At 35.8% G+C, this 18,087-nt stretch overlaps 1 protein-coding gene across 3 annotated transcripts in view; it reads left to right on the plus strand.

Moving 5' to 3' along the window:
* PLCB1 (phospholipase C beta 1) overlaps positions 1 to 18,087 on the plus strand; it is a 673,777-nt gene that overhangs the window by 111,018 nt on the left and 544,672 nt on the right. The gene's annotated exons all lie outside the window — the stretch shown is intronic.

The raw sequence follows: 18,087 nt of genomic DNA on the forward strand, positions 1-18,087 counted from the left end.
TGAGTATAGAAATTCATCAGCCAGGTTACATACTATTTGAAGGAGAATTGCATGGAGGATATAGCCTTTATCTACACCACGTCTTCCTCTCATGGCTAAAATTAGTTATCAGTTTGATAGGCTTGAGATAAAATGGTTATCTATGGTGACATTATAGTTTTGTTCTGCCTTATTATATTTGGATGATCGTCTGTCCAGATTTATCTGGGCAGCACTGTTTAAGTAACTTTATATGTGTGCTTCTGTTTCTAGACTTACTTTCATCCACTGGTCTACTCGTCTACCAATACTAGACTGCCATAATTATTCCCAGGTGACTTTGCTCATTGATAAGTATGTCTGTCATTAACAAATGGATAAAATCTTTAAAAAAGACTTCTAACGTTATCCAAACATAGATTAATTGAGGAAATTGTAGGCTAAGGTATATTCCCCAAATATTATTCTATCATTCAAAACAAAGTAATCAAGAAAATACTGCTAACATGAGTGACTTGTTAGATCTTGTTAGGACTTGACTATAAATCAAATCCCTCTTTCTGAGGCAACTTACTTAAGAAAAAAAAAAGTCTTCACTATATGTAGGTTTATTGAAAACTGCAATCTAACACGGTTAACTTGTTTTATATAACTATGAGAAGTTTTTTTGGTTCAAGTACTGTGTACCTTTTCCAGAAGATCCCTCCATAACACACATTCAAAACTAACCAAATTACCAGGGCATGGGAAAATGGTGTGATGTGTCTTACTTGCTGACAGTTCACTTTATCTTGAATAATAAAATTACAGATCTACCTAGAATTGAACTTAATTGTAAAACATTGTGTTTCCTTTGCCAATTAACCCAATGGAGGTTTGAAGTAATAAATATGAAAAATGCTTTGTAATCTTAAAAGCACCTATGTAGTTGTTAATCGTTGTCATTGCTATATTGGAAAAACTACCTGTGGCCACTAAGAATGAAGAAAAAGTCTTAACTGTGAGCAAAGAACAGCTCAACCCTTAGGCAAGTACTTTATCATTGAAACATTTTCCAATGATTGTGATTCATAGCAGATGAAAACTAACTCATAAAGCAGTGGTTTTCAAACTAGAGATCTTGACCTGTGAGTAGGTTATAAAATCAGTTTATTGGTTGGAGACCAGCATTAAAGAAAAATAAGGAGAATAGAACATACCAGAATATACTAGAAAATACTAGAGATAGTAAGGATAAATATTGCTTTGAGATGATTTCTAGGTATACATATATATGAACATGCATACATTTACACAAATACTCATGGGAACATAAAATGTTTTGCAAATCACTGCTCTAAAACAGAACAAAATAAGTCTAATAACAATGAATGCCATAGCTCTAACCCTTGTTTAAAAATTTTAGGAATGTGTTGGTTGTCCTTTGACTTAGCAATTATTATATTAAATCTTGATAAAAAAATATTAAGGATTTTGTATATCAAATGCTTATTGTTCTTCAATCCAGACAGAGCCTCAAGTTTTTTCCTATTAATATGCTTCACATAAAATACTGAGCTGTTAATGACAGTGAGATATCCAGTTAAATTCAACATATTTATTGAGAAGTAGAAATATATAAACAAAATACCAAGGGAACTCAATTAAGATTATATTATTATACTTCATGTTAAATGTCAATTTAGTTTCTTCTGCAGGATATGAGTATTTCATAAATAGTTGATTTAGATTAAAAGCCTGATACAATTTCAAAATATTTTTTGAATTATTTTTACTATATTTTTCATAACAGAGACTGTATCAGTTAGCTATTGCCATGTAACAAAACATCCTGAAACACAGTGACTTAAATGGCAGCCATTTACTAAGTGCCAAATCTGTGGACCAGTATTTTTTTTAAAGATTTTATTTATGTATTCATGATAGACATAGAGAGAGAGAGAGAGAGAGAGAGAGAGAGAGGTGCAGAGACACGGGCAGAGGGAGAAGCAAGCTCCATGCCAGGAGCCTGATGCAGGACTTGATCCCGGGACTCCAGGATCACACCCTGGACCAAAGGCAGGCGCTAAACTGCTGAGCCACCCAGGGATCCCCTGGACCAGTATTTTAAGATGGGCTATCCTGAGTCATTCTGGCCTTGTTTGGCCACTTGTTTATATGGTCAGCCATTAATATGCTAAGCTGCTCTGGTTTGAAGGGTTGGTTGGCTGTTGGCTGGGATACTTCAGCTCACCCTTACTCTAATCATCTCCCATCTCAAATTGACTAGCCTGTTCAGAGAGCAGAGACAGGGCACTGAGTGATACTTACATACAGAGGAAGAAATGGAGGGAGAGAGAAAGAGAGAGAGAAAAGAAAGAAAGACAGACAGGCAGGCAGGTAGGTATGTTAAAGTCTAAATTGAAACTGGCACAGTGTCACTTTGGCAGCATTTTTCTGGCTGAAGCAAGTCACAGGTCAGCCAAATTTAAATGGAGGAGAAATCGACACTCTCCATAGGAGAGATGGCAATGTCATCACAGGGCAAAAGATAGATACAAGGAGGCCATTGATTGGGCTTATCCTTTCAATCAGCATAACAGTTGCCTTTTCCCCTCCATCCTTTCCTGTGGAGCAATATAATGGAATCTTTCAGACAAATGTCCATAATGACAGTCTTTCCTGCTTCTGTCTGAATGTCTAGTAAAAAGAAGATTAGTGTGGAAATTAATTTAATCCATGCATTAATAAATAGAACATTTATTTAAACTGGTGAGTTTTTCTTTTCATTTGATTATAATAAATATTATGCTTTTAAAAGTCTAATATTACTAACAGAAGGATTGTGTTTGCTCTGAGAACATTATGAAGCAAGCCTTACTGAACAAATGCTTTCTTAAAAGGTGTGGATAAAAAAAAAAAAAAGGTGTGGATAAATAAAATTGTAACTGAAACGAGATTTTGTATATTGAGCCTAAAAATTTAAAGATAGTCATGTATTCTCTTTCCAGATGTCTCTAAAAGTCCTAGTTTTTAGATAGAGCATTCCCCAAAGTAGCCTTTACCTGTGGAACATAATTGCTCTATTTAGTCCAAAACGTGGGCCAGAAAGGCTAACATGTCATTTAAAACTTACATATGAAATGAATATAATCTACTGAGAATAATTTCATCAACTAAGTCTAGATATAACTAGGTACTTGAGTGATTTTTTTTACATAATAGTTTCTTTCATTTTGAACAAATTAGAGAATTAGAGGAAATTAGAAAATTAGAAAGAGTTGTACTGTGTACTCATGGTAGTCATTTTATAAGAATTGAGCAAAATATGGCATTTGTGTATATCTACCTTGCCTATACATATTGTAGTCTAATATAATTACTGAGATAATATTATGAAGTAGTCAGGATAATAGACTTCAGAGATAGAATGCTTGGGTTGAATTTAAAGTCCATCACGTATTACCTGTGCATCCCACATTACTTAACCTTTATAACTTCCCAGTACAAGAGGATGGTAATGGTACCTACTTCATAAGTTGTTGTGAGGATTCAATAAGACCATATATGTGGAATACCCAGGGAAGTGATCACGCGTGGTAAACATTCAATAAATGTTAATTCTTATATCAATACTTACGATTGTTTTTTTTTTTTTAACTTTCATGCATTTTCACTGATTAATTCCATATTTGTTTGAACTCATGTGTTGTATGCCTATGTGAGGGCCCTGGAAGACAGAGACAAAGGGCAACGGTATGGCCCCCAAGTAGCTGGAAATATTGGATGAGTAACCTCTACCATTCATAAGGATGCACACAGGCTCATGCCACCCATAAAGGGAAATCAAGCTTGAAGGTCATTCAGAGTGTCCACTAGACTTATTTTTTTTTAGAAAAACAAAAAGAATTTATATATACACTTCCCTGAACCAAGAGAAGCTAAGACTTTTAGCAGTTAAGTAAACTGTATTGAATTAGTTGGATTACTCAAGTTTATGCTCAATCTCTATAATTCTTAAAAATATACAGACATTATATTAGTAAATATTATGTTATTAAATATATTGACTTATTCTAGAAATTTCCCAATATTACATAAGGCATTCTTTTTACATAGAGTACGTTAAGCCTTAGAAAAGTCTCACATTCTTCACTCTTGCAGTATTAAGCATTTTAATCTTCATTTGGTGGTTTCTCATTGTCTCCTGAAAATAACCCCTCTTTGCTATTGACTAAACTTTGCTACAAAGCAAAGGAAGTGACTGTAATTCTCTTTGTAGATACTTGGACCCCATGAAAGCATAGATTGGTGAAGCTTCCCTGGAAAACAGGCTCTGTCAATACCATAAAATCTGAACTACTGACTTGGCTACTCTCGATTTGGTTCTATCCCTTTCCCTGTCATGAACTTACATTTGCTTTGGAACTGGTGGACTATGTGGTAGGAAGAAGTGTGGTGTATGAATTTCATTTACTCATTAATGAAGTGGTCTTGAGTTTAGCCTTTTACTGCCAAGTTCCAGGTCCTTTGTCAGTCCCAGAAATGTAGAGGCAATAAAGACTTCATAAGAATGAAATCAGAAAACGATGGGCTCAGTTTGGCTTTAACCTGTTCCTGGGTCATTAGAACAGGTAGGTCCAAGATGCAAGTCTGAGTGACTTCCTTATGAAAGAACCTTTGGGATTTATTAAAACAGGTAGCTAGTTGGATTGATTTTTTTTAAGGGCTGCTTTAAGTGGCTTTCCAATTAATTAACAATCTGATCTGTATGAACTGGGATTAATTATGCAAAAAGAAATTTATCATAGATTAAAATTAATTTCTTGTGGAGAAAATATTTTGAAATTTCTCTCAGGCTTCAGGATTCTGATGCTTGGCAATTAAAAACGGGAAGGAATTTTAAAAGTGATCCATACAATATTAATTATTTTTTAAAATCTTAATATTATTTTGGTTTATGTACAATAGGTTTATTACTAAGCCATGCATTATTTTTTACATTTAAGTACAATATGCATACAGTAAAATTTACCTCTGTAAGTCTACAATTGTGTAAGTTTTAACCATCACCACAATCAAGGTATTGAATAATTTTATCAGCCTCCACATTCCTAGATGTCCCTTTGCAGCCCTTTGCAGGTACTTAGTACCTGGTAACCACTGATTTGATTTCTTTTCCTATAATTTTGCCTTTTCAAAAATTTCATATAAATGGCATTGTATAATATGTAGCCTTTGGGATCTTGATCCTTCCATGTAGCATGGTGCATTTGAGATTTTTCCCTATTGTTGCATTAATCAGTAGTTCATCCCTTTTTATTGCTAATTATTATCTCATTGTATGGGTATACCATGAATGGTTTATCCATTATCCAGTTGAGGGACATTTGTTTCTAATTTTTGATAATTAGAAGTATAATCAATTTGTGTTTTTTATTTGTTTTGGAAAAGGTCCAATAAAATGGTGAAAGAAGTACTTTTTTATGTATGTATGGGGAGAGAGGTAGAGAAGTCTTAGTCCAAAGGTGTTATTGGAATAAGTATCTGCTGTCAACTAGTATAATCAGACAATCAATCATTCTTAAACTATGTTCCCAACAATCACTACTGCTCTGTTCTTGTTTAAATCCAAGATTTACCATTTTTTTTTCAAATTTTCACCATTGATACATTGCATTTTCCAAATCTTAAGTTTTTTCTAGTAAACTGAAACACGTTGCTATCTCACAGAGCATAAAGTTGTACCTGCTTTAGTACAAAATCATTACACTGATTTTCCTGAAGTTTAATCTAGTAATTTTTGGGTGTACCACATAATCATGTAACCTCCAGATGTTCCATTCCTCAAAAAGAGTACTTTATATGGAAATTCTAAAGTAACCTATCAGGAAATTATAATAGGACTCTTCTTGTGCCAGTTTTGGCCAAGGCATGAAGATAATGGCTGCTGCATTTCTTCTTGAAGATCAGCAAGCATAGCAAGAGAGACTTAAAGAGGCTGAGAAAGTGATGAAGGACCCTTGGTGAGAGCTCATACCGATCCCCATCATATACCTCTAGTGTAGTATGGCAGGGTCACTAGGTCGATTTTCAGGTTACCCTATAGCCTGGGGTCTACTTACAGCCTTTTCAAGATGCTACCAGAGGGGTCAGTGGAGTCTAGCAGAGAAAAGGTAGGATATTTATACTTAGTGCTGAGGAAGGAGTAAAAGATGAACTACAGAAAAATGGCATCATGCCCATCAAAAGAGCTGCAGGCAGAACAGCCCTAATCATAGTAGTGGGGTTAGCAGATCCTGTTAGTGGTCTGTTTATGTCCTTTTTATCTGAGGAGGTGCATCCAGTCCTCAAGCTGCTATTGGTACTGGTTGCTAGCAACTCACAGCTGCCCCCATTCTCTGGAGGACTGCCCTTGGCTGACAGGAGCCTCCTTGGCCAGAGATGCCTTGTAGCTCATGTTTTCGGAGACACCAATCTGGAGGCTTCCATGGCCAGTAATTTAAAAATGTGAAATAAAAGCTCATCCCCCTTGCCTCAGGGCCTGACAACCACCGTGTTGCAGTGCATGCTCCAGAGGTCTCCATGGGATCTGGCTGAGGTTAAGTTCAGCCAAAACATTTTTTTTTCAAGCTCCTCCTGTCCCAGCCTGCTTCTCCCAGTCCCCTGAAGAAACTTCTCCCTTAAAAATAATTTGCCCAAGAATCACTGTCTCTGGCTCTACATCTAGGGCACCTGACCCAGGATAGAGGTCTCTGAAGAATCCACAAAAGCCTAATAGACAAATGGAAATGAGATGGACCTAGATACAAAGACAGAGACCTCAGGTGTTTAAAAAGAAGTGTACAGAGTGTAATTTCAGTTTATTACTCCAGCAACCAGAGTAGAACCTCTCTCCCTCCCCTTATCTCTACACTAAGTTTATGTTTCAGATACTATGCTAGCAGGATAGGAAGAGGATGTCTACCAAACTAGTTAGGGGAAGAGAGAATATGAAAATCACACCTCTTTCCTTTTGCTAAGATCCCAGCTCCGGCCTTGGCCTTGAGACTTATTAAGAGAAGCGTTAATATAAAAACATTATGACTTTTCCATGATACAAGACAGTAATTAAGTGAAGAGCTAGGAGAGTGTCACCAGAACAATCATGGAACCTGCCTGAGTTTTCATCTAGGAGCCGGAGAATAATAACTCACCCAATCCATTTAAGGAGCTATTGGGGAAACATGCCTGGTGATTTTATTTTGTAAGTCTTGCTGGTTTGGTTACTTGATACCGTAGAATAATTAAAAGGACAAAAATATACGAAAATGCTGGGTTCTGACAAATGAAGATAGTTTGCTTTCCTTCTTTTGCAGAGGGTATGAGTATTCTAATTAGTATTGAGATGAATTAGCCATCAGTAGTTAAGATTAATCAGTAATAAATATTATATCAAATATACAAATCTCTAAGTGTTGGTCATCCTGGCAACCAAACAGACATCTCTGGCTGGGAAATTTTTCTAACTTTATTGAGGACATGTAACTGACAGATATAGTTGTATATATTTGAAGGGTACAATATGATGTTTTGATTTCCATATACATTGTGGAATAATTACCAAGATCAAGATTACAAACACATCTGGAGTTTTTTCTAAGTCCTGATAGCAGCTGGGTCTTTTTCCTTCCCTTCTTGGCAACAAGAAATACCAGCTACCTGGAGGAAAGGGGGATTTACAATCCATAAAGTCTTCATTTTATGAAAACTCCAATGAGGGATGAGAAGCAGCAAGACACAGTTTAGAGCATGGGACTAAGCAGAAAAGAATCTAATTTGGAATTGCCTCCAGTCATTGGAAAACCCCCAGTGTGACTGACATCTAGGTACTTAGGTGCCCAGCTGCATTTTTTTGAATTTCTAACATCTTTTCAATTTCTGGCCCTAATGCAGAAGAGAGGTAATAGAGTCAGCATTTTCAATGGATGGCCTAGTGACATTTGAGCAAGCTACTTAAAATCTCTAAGCCTCAGTTCCCTTATCTGTGAAATGGAGACAAAGTAGTTAATGACTACAGCACCTACAAATGTGCCTGATAGTATATATTCAATAACTTAATCATTAGCTTAGGCTCTGGAGTAATCAGAAATTGAGAGATCAAAATTACTTCATTACTAAGGAGATAGTATTATGTTGTCAACATTTTTTAAGTTTTTAAAAAATGATTTTATTTATTTATTTATTCATGAGACACAGAGAGAGGCAGAGATATAGGCAGAGGGAGAAGTAGGCTCTCTACTGGGAGCTTAATGTAGCACTCTATCCCAGGACCCTGGGATCACAACCTGAACCAAAGGCAGATGGATGCTTAACCACTGAGCCACCCAGGCATCCCTGTTGTCAACAAAATTTTTAATTGGTCTAATATTTCAAATTGTGACATTAAATAGTCTTCTTAAAGTGCTCAAGTTATTTCCTCTAATATGACAGCATCAGCTGACTCAAATTCAGTAGAAATTTGGGTGTCTACATTATACAAAGCAAAAGTTGAAAATTCAATTCTTGTTATATATATATATATATATATATATATATATATATATATAAAATGGGTAGCTATATATATATGTATGAGGATCATGGAACTATATATATATATATATATGGATTCTTCATTCATTACTTTGGTATAGAATGTCAGTATTTATTGGCACTGTAGGGTGTTTTCATCTTAGCAAGAGGCAGGTATACAATTTCAAAATTTTTTGGTGCCTTATTACTATTGCTCTGGGGAGATAAAGCAATTCCACGTAAATGTCCAATGTATGTGATTGGGGGTGCATTATCTGTAAAGGGGATGGTGAAAGAAGAAGTAGTAAGATCTGGACTCTGATTCTCCAGCTCCAGCTCTTATCACAGGAAATTCATACTAAGTCCAGGACCTGGTAATGTTGAAAATAATCTGGCATTTGTCTGACCCTGTATGTAATTCTGAATGTTTAAGAGCATAGACTTTGATGGCAGGCATGCTTCGGTTCAATCTTAGCTCTACCAATTACACTAGTCATTAGCTGTATGATTTTGGACAGTCTCAGTTTTCTTATCCATAAAATGAGAATAGCAATATCTATCCCATATGACAGTTGTGAGGATTAAATGAGCAAATGCATGTAAAATGCTTGGTCTTAAATCTGGCACATGATAGCACTAGGGTAATTATTACTGCTGAAATTGTGTAACTCAAAAACTTTAATTTTTACAAAGGAATGATGAAATACCATTTAAGACATGCCAAAGGGTGGGGAGCTATTTAATATCCAAATAATGATATCACTGATAATTTCTAAGTTGAGGTCATTACACATTTTTAGCTAGAAAGAAACTTTGGAATGTAGAAGCCAGACTTTCATAAGCATTTTCATTGTTTCATGTGTGCCTTTAAAAAATCTTTTTGGAGCACTACTATTCACTGGGTATATCCCAAGGGTGTATCTTAATGTTGTCTTCTGCTTAATCTTGCTTCTGATTCTGTACCGTATACACTTAAGTCATTTCTAAAATAGAAAATTTTGAGCATAAATACATGTCTCGATTTCCAGTCACATTTGCTAAGTTATCACAATATTATCAAAATCATAACCTTTTCATTGACAATAGTTACTTAACAATAAGAGCATGTACCAAGATGACAAGAATAGTACTTAGTGATCTTTGAACTATTATTTTATAATTTTTATTATTTTCTACAATCACAATTAAGAAGTCATCCAAGTGTCATGGTAGAAATAAATCATTGGAGTACTGTGGAGAATTACTTTTTTTAATTGTAAAATTAACCATATTGGCCTGAATATTTATGCAGAATCTATGTAAGATTGCCTAACTTTTTGAGTCTCTTATTTTAAGTATCAAATGCTCTGTTAAAGTGCTGCTGAACCTCTGGATTCTTTTGGCTCAGTTATTGCCAGTGCTGAAGCTTTTTTGCGTTGACAATTTTGAATTGTGTATCAGTTGACTATCACTACAATAATGCTGTGTAACAAGCCACTCCCAAACTTCATGGCTTAAAACAACCACTTACTGGTTTTTTGCAATACAGTTATGGTGGCTCTGCTGATCTGAACATGTCTCTGCAAGGCTCTTTCATGCATCTGCAGTTAGCTGTGGGTTAGCTAGGTGGTGTCCTTGAACATGGCTGGGCTCTCACATGGCCTGTGCCTCCTGGCCAGCCCAGTCATATTTTCATGGCAACCACATAGTAGTAAAAGAGGAAGTAGAAATGTTCAGGTCTAGCTCTACCACTTACTGGTTCTGAGAACTTAGGTGGATCATTCAACTTGACTTTAAATATCTTCATATGCAAAATGAGAATAATACTTCCTATTGTGCATGATAATATTGAGAATTAAATTAAATGTGACAAGGCATGTCAAAGGGCTTTGTTTAGGGGCTATAGAGATGTTATTTTTATTTGTAGACTGACTAAATTAGAACAGGAGTAATAAAGAAAAATGATCTTCTGCTTACTACTTTTTTTTTTCAGAAATAATTTAGTTGCTTACTATTTTTTTCAAAAACTGATTTTGTTGCTTACTATTTCTATCATTTAGTCAAAATTGAAACATGTTTTGTATTTCTATCCAGAGGATAATGAAGACATATTTTTGGCTTTCATCACATCAGCTCAATAAGATCAAGGAATGTTCACTTCATTTTAACATTATATTTTGACTTTCTCTTCTGAATGCTACTCCAGGCATATGGCAAAATAAATCTTCAAAATTAGTAAGCTCTGAGGAATAAATAATGGTTTAAACATTCTTTGTGAAATATTTTTCTGAAAAAAATTCAGCTAGCTTAATTCTGCTGAACTATAGAATTCTTGGATATCATGATTGTGGATTCAAGTTGAAAATGACACTTGCTTTGGTATCACGTCAGTGATAAAATTTGCCTGTATTGTGGGTCAGTCCAGGTTCACGTTGAAAGTAATGCTCTTTAGGGTCATGGCCAGAATGATTACTAACCAGCCTCTACCAAAATAACTATTTAATGAAAATAAAATGCTGTTGGAGATTTTGTGAAGCACTGTGAACCAGTTCACACCCTTAGGTTCAGAATGGTAGCGTGTGTGGATTTTCTCTTCAAATCACCTATCTAATCACATTGTATTGACTTTCACTACTATCCTTCTCTGCTCCTGTACTTGCTGAAATATGCACTGTGTTTCCTTCCTTAAAGAATTTTTTGTTGGACATATTTTCTTCAGGAATTTGAGTAAGTCAGGAAAATGGAAAAATGCTAGCACACTTACATTTCAGTGAAGGTTGACACTGGTTATAGTGTAATACTGGGTGTGTAGTAAATGGGGATGAAAATGTCCAAGATTGCTGATACTGCCAATGTTTGGAGAACTTTGGACACAGATGTCCACATACATTACTGTGTCCTCATTTAATGAGGGAAAAATGTTTTTAAGCAAACTGATCAGCCAACAGATTGATTAATCTGAGGAAAAACAAGAGGATGGAATTCTGCAAAGAAAACCCAGTGATGGGAATTCTTAAGCTTCAGATTCTTAAATTCCTCTTTCCTTACATTTGCCCTCTAATGTGTGCTAATCCTGCTATCTGGGGTTAAAATCCAATTTTTGCTTTTCTGCTCTTTGAAAGTGAAAACTGGTGGAAGACTTTCTTATTTTTGTCGATAATGTTTGGAATAAGTGATCTATCTTTATCTTTTGATTAAGCACCTCAATCTTAGACCAGCATTTAAAAATAATAGAGCTGCCGCCTCAGTCCCATGTTGTACCCCTTCTGCTGATAGAGCAAAACAAACCTACGCAAATATGGAAGAAATTATCCAAGGCAGATACCAACCCCCGTGTCACACAGTGGAATGCATTGTTGTACCTAAACTCAAGATGAAAATTCTGAACATTCCTTAACCAGGGCTGCATGCTTGTTGCTATACCATTGTGTTTTGTCTGCTATTTTAAAATTTTACTTCTACAGTAAATTTCACTGTCAGGGCTAAGCATCATTCCCTGTCACATTTTGGTTTGCCTAGAATAAATGTCAGAATAAAAAAGATAGGGAAATTACACACTGGCGTCTTCCCATGCTTCCCCCCGAGGTTTTTTTTTTTTTTTTTTTTTTTTTTTTTTGCTTGCTTGTTTGTTTTTGTTTTTGTTTTTTATTATTCATGAAAAACACAGGGAGGAGAGAGAGAGAGGCAGAGACACAGGCAGAGGGAGAAGCAGGCTCCATGCAGGGATATGGGACTCGATTCCGGGTCTCCAGGATCAAGCCCTGGGCTGCAGGAGGCGCTAAACCATTGAGCCACCCAGGCTGCGCAGCCCCCCCCCCCCCCCGAGGTTTTAATCTATTCTCTTCACCTTTTTTTGGTTGATTTTATTATATTAACATTTGAGGCATTCCGTAGTAGGTTATATGACTGAAACTGCTGGCCATCTGCCTCTGTGCACTTATGAAAGTTTGTTTCACACCCTTCCCTAGTATAATAACAAAAATCCCATTGTTTCTTTTTCTTTTTTTAAGAGTTTATTTATTTATTCATGGGAGACACAGAGAGAGGCAGAGATATAGGCAGAGGGAGAAGCAGGCTCCCTGTGTGGAGCTGTATGTAAGACTTATCCTAGGGCCTTGGGACCACACCCTGAGCTGAAGGCAGACGCTCAACAAACTGAGCTACTAGGTGCACCAATCCCATTGTTTCCTTTGCATCCTTGATAGAATTAAAAGCCCAGGTTTTAAAATTAATAAAATCCTTAAAATCAGATTAAAGTTAGTTTAAGGAAAACACATTATATCACTTTAAATTTATGGTTATTTTTTTGTTTCCTACATTGTTATTACTTTATGACTCTCTTTTGGTCAGAAGTTGGGAGATTTCTGCATAAGATGATCCAAGATATATATCACATCTAAGAGCTGGGTCATAATAGAGTTTGACTTATAAATTGCTTGACTAATAGGTAAAAGAGGTGAGGCAGAGTGTCTTGTATTCAAAGATAAAGTTGTCCTTAAAAGTGTAAAATTAGAGCTTGAATATCTTGGAATCAAACAAGACAGAAATAAAATTAATATTTATGTAGGTGTATGGGCTTAAGCATCCTACAAGCCAATTACATAACAGGGACAAAATAAGGTAACCCTGGTATAACATCTTGTAAAAGAAGAAGTGAAGTTATATAATTAGACTGCATTTATCAAGTAGCACATTCCACCTACACAAGCTCTGAAGAAAGAGAGAGGAGGTGGGCAGGGAAAGATTTCTAAGGAATAATGAGTAAGAACAGTTTGATATATGCATTGGTATCATCCTTTTAAACGTTTTTTATATTATCATGCATAATATAACTTAGGTGCCTATGACCTTAGAGTTTTATTTTTTTTTTTAAAGCCTTGGTCAAGGCAGTCTTTGGGGCAAAAATATGAGCTCAGCTATTTGGGAAACAGCCAATGCTTGTCCTTTAAGCACTCAGTCTGAAGAAAGAGGGCAAGAGCCAATAACTAAGAACATTTATTTGGATAGATTGTTTTCAGTATTGGGAAACAGTGTTTTTACGTGTATAGAGAGCGCATCATTTGCACGAGATGCGTGAGCCAGAAGATTGGACTTTGCAATATCATCACGGTTTCAGATAATGTGATATGTTTTGTTACCAACAATGCCATGGCAAGATACAAAAGAGATAAAGAAAAGAAAGATGGCAGCAAGGGGTTTTATTGTGGTAACAATGGTTAGGATCCCGGCAATCAATGTAGAATCATTCCAACCACTAATCTTACAGTTGTTTCTTTTTCTTATTCAGCAATAGTCTCTGTAAGACTTTACTTACTCCTGTGCTATTAAATCTGAAACAGCAGTAATTCTTGATGAAGAAGTGTATTTTTTTGATTTTCCTTGAGTACACCCAAATTGGAAAATTAAATTCTGAACCAATTTTCCAGATTGTTTTCTACTCTTTTTCCCAAGGTTGGAGTTTATTGACAGTGGTGAACCAGCTAGAAATATGTCCACATCAGAATTCTATCTCTTTCAGGCACCAAAAGTTTAATACCTTTTGCTTGTCTCAAATTTAAGGTGACAACTTTTAGTTCAAGAAAAAAAAATTAAAGTCCCTGCTACGTTAAATATAATTGCGGAAACTGCCAACATTATAATCAACATACAGCCATCCTGCCACCATTTGCGTTTGTGCTCTGAGTGCCAACATCTAGTGATGAAGATACAATGTCTGTGTAACTTCTTTGTTTTTATTGTAATTATTCACTCAGGGATAGAATTTTGAAACTCAAAGGAGAACAAACAAGAGGTAAGTAGTGACCATAGACATGTAGGAACAGTTCCTGAAACATGGGCTGATTCCAGTTAAAGAGGTAGCAATAAATGGGGAAAAAAAGATTGCCCAACAGATGATAAAAGATTGCCTCAAATTCTGCCCTGTAGAAGTTACCATCATTAATGTTGGATGAACTAAATTTTAACAGGAGAGGCTGACAAATAACCCAAGTCCATATTTAAAGACAGTTGGTGGGTAATTTAATCATTTTATAGTATTTGTCTCTCATTTTATGACTTAGCTTTTTATTTCAATAATATTAACCAACGACTACTTACTTTTGGCTCAGATAGACTTAAATCTAAGTGTCTCAAAATTGAAGTTGGCAACATTGGATCACTTTTTAAACTCATTTCTGATTGTTAATTTTACTTGTTTTAGGGTAGAGACTATATTTTACATACACATCATTTGGCAACAGTAAACTTTTACAGTGGAAAATAAATCACCAATTTGGTCGTAACTTAGGCAGGCACTAGATCAATTAATTGTTACTGATGTGCTGTTTCAAAGCACCTAGGCTGAGAATGTTCTTAAGCAGGCAGCTTTCCCAATGGCTTAACCAAGGTGAGGAATTGTGTCTTGTGTCCTCCCTTAGATAGGGATTTTTTTCAAATACTGGATTTTAGGGATGGTGACAATTTTCATGTATTTCAAGAATACATTCCCAGTAGACTTCAGAGGTCTGACTTTCTACATGGATTAGTTTTTAAAAATAAAGCATGAAAATTGTTCCTAAAATGTTATGGTGTAAATACCATAGGCACTGGTGTGAGACGGATCTGGGTTCTGATCGCACCTCTTCCGCATAAGGTGTACTTGGGCAAAGCTGTTTCCTGATCTGTAATGTCCAGATAACAGTAGTTCATAGAGGTAATAACCTAGAAGATGAAAACATATCTCCATACATAAACACTGTTGAAAACTATAGAAAGGGAAATACAGGAAAAACTTACCCATCATATTGGTATTAGTAACATAGATATCAACAGTGAGGGTAAGAAGAGCGGATTGGGACTTTCAATTTAAGAACTTATTTGAAATGATGAATAATTAGTATTAGCAACTGTCTATATTTGCTTTCAGTATTATTTTAAAGCATGTCATTGTTTTTGTAACACATATACTTATGTATATATGCATTGTTTATGTGTCAGATAATAAAAAAAAAACACAGAAATCAAGGTTTTTAAAAAATGTCATCTGAAATGCTACCACCCAGAAAAAACTATCATTAACATTCAGTTAATGTCATTCCAAATATACTCCTAAGCATATATGCAGATATAAATATAGGTAGAAGGATTAAAACATAGTTTTATAAAAATAGGATCATTCTGCAGATATTATTTTAGGATGAAGCCTTAGATTTTAGATTTTTACATTAATTGCCTCCATATAAACACAAGAACATTCACTTCCTATTATATCTCCCCCTCTCTACTTGCTTCCATACCTTAATTTTTGTTGTTTGTGTTTTACATTGTTTGCTTAACACATTCATGTTGTCCTAGAACCACAATTTCCATATTCAATTGGTATTAGCACTACATTTCAATGAAATCAATGTTATCCATTCACCATTTACCATGGTATTGCATGCTCACAATGTTTATATTGCTTCTTCTCTAAATTGGCTGTATTTCATTGTCACAATCTATTTAAAAAGATATTTTTAGGAAGAGGTTGACAGAGGACGAGGTCTTCCATTTTTGCCAGTGTCACTCTTTTACCTTGAGTATGAATAATACTTTAGTTCAATGCAATATTCTTAGGTCACATTAGTAGCCACTGCTCCATGGTCTTTTAGCACTAAGTGTTGTTGTACAGAAGTCTGAGGAGAACTTAATCTTTCCCTGAGATGAGATATTTGTTTTTATGCCTGGCTGCTTTAAAAATTATTTTCTTCATTTTCCTCTAGATTGGGATATTTTGCACAGTTGCTTCACCTTTTTTTTTTTTCATCTTGCCTGTATGACCCTTTTCAAACATCCTGATTTTTCTAATAAAGTATTGGTGACTTCTTGACTTTCTCCCTTTATCTGAGCCTAGAGTGTTTTCGCTTCTCAAGTGATGCTTTGAGACCTGAATGTTTTGAGTTTTTTCTGTTTAGAAAGGAAGGCTGGTGGGAATATTGATATCATGTATATTCTTTCTTAAAATACCAGGGTCTATTTTCTCTTCTGCATTTTGCTAAACGTCCTGTACTGGGTTTACCAGGTTTATACACAGTTTATACAGTTTACACTGTGTGTGTGTGTGTGTGTGTGTGTGTGTGTGTGTGTGTGTGTGTAGGGGAGAAGGAGTGCCTCCCATTCCCATAGGGAGGCATCCTCAGACTTCAGTGAACTTTCTGATTTCTGATTCATATGAAGCATTGATGGATTCCTGCCTTACTTCAAAGAGAATCATTCTCTCCCATTTTTTCCTCACTCAGAATCATCTCTGCTTTTCCTCAGATAAGAAAAAGATAAGGACAGCTCTTCAACTTGTTTCTCTCTACTTCACGGCTGTAGATGAGAATTCTTAGTAAGTTTGTAATCAACCATTGGCTTCAGGGAGGGATTGGTGTTTGAAGTCAGTGACTCACAGCAACTCTCTGCCCCAGAAACTTCTGTTATTTTCTTAGCTGTCAGAGTTATTGCATTGGGTCAAGCCTCATTTCTTGTTTGTGTGTGGTTTTTAAAAATTTCTTGTTTAACTCTTTTTGCTCTTTTAAAAATGTTCTCTGCAAGGCAGTTTCATCCTCTGTCTAACCTGAAAATCAGTGCAGGATTTTGACCTAAGCCCAGAAAGTTGCTCCTTTGGCCTTTGAAGATGGTGTATTGTCCCTGTGGGGAAGCTGTCCAGAGGAGTAGAACTGCCTGTATGAACTAAGCTTCTCAGAAAGATATTTAACTGAACATGCTGGCTTTTATTTTTTTACTTTTAGCCCTTGTTAGTGTCAGGGGTCCTGTATTTTCACCAAGCTTTTTGTTGTTGTCATTGCTGTTGTTAACAAGCCAAATAAGAAGATTCACACCTCACGGACTTTCTGGTTGTTGGGAAATTCTAATTTCCCTCTTGATTTATTTTAACTTGCTCTGAGAAGATTTACAAATTAGAAGGGAGAGGGGAACATTCAGATAAGAATCATTATCAAGATTGTTTTAAAACTCTTGCATCTTTAGTGTTTTGAAAGAAAAAGCTTAAACAAAAAACAGTAGCTTTAAATAAAATGTGCTTAAGATTGGAAGGTCTTTTCCTTTCAGGTGTGTGTTTCTGCAGGCATTCTCACTAATTTCAAAGGTAAAATTACATCGGATTAACATTTGCAGATGAAGACCTAGCTCTCTGTGTTTTGCTTTGAAATGCTATTAGTTGAAAATACTGAAAAAATATATTTTTTCTGAACATACATCCTGTTCACATGCGAGAATAACAGAGTGTAACTAGATTTTCCTGCTGTATTCTTCACTGTGTGTGGAGTGCTGCTTAAGAAACCTGCCTCGGGATCCCTGAGTGGCTCAGTGGTTTAGCACCTGCCTTTGGCCCAGGGCCTGATCCTGGGGTCCCGGGATTGAATCCCACATCAGGCTCCCTGCATGGAGCCTGCTTCTCCCTCTGCCTGTGTCTTGCCCCTCTCTCTCCCTCTCTGTGTCTCTCATGAATAAATAAATAAAATCTTTAATAAATAATAATAAAAAAAAGAAACCTGCCTCATACTGAGGATGTGAGGATTAAACGAACCAATATAGAGAAAGCACTTGGTAAATGCTGAGTGAAGTCACTGGACTGTG

Source organism: Nyctereutes procyonoides, unplaced genomic scaffold (assembly GCF_905146905.1).
Source record: "Nyctereutes procyonoides isolate TBG_1078 unplaced genomic scaffold, NYPRO_anot_genome, whole genome shotgun sequence".
Classification (NCBI taxonomy): Eukaryota; Metazoa; Chordata; class Mammalia; order Carnivora; family Canidae; genus Nyctereutes; species Nyctereutes procyonoides.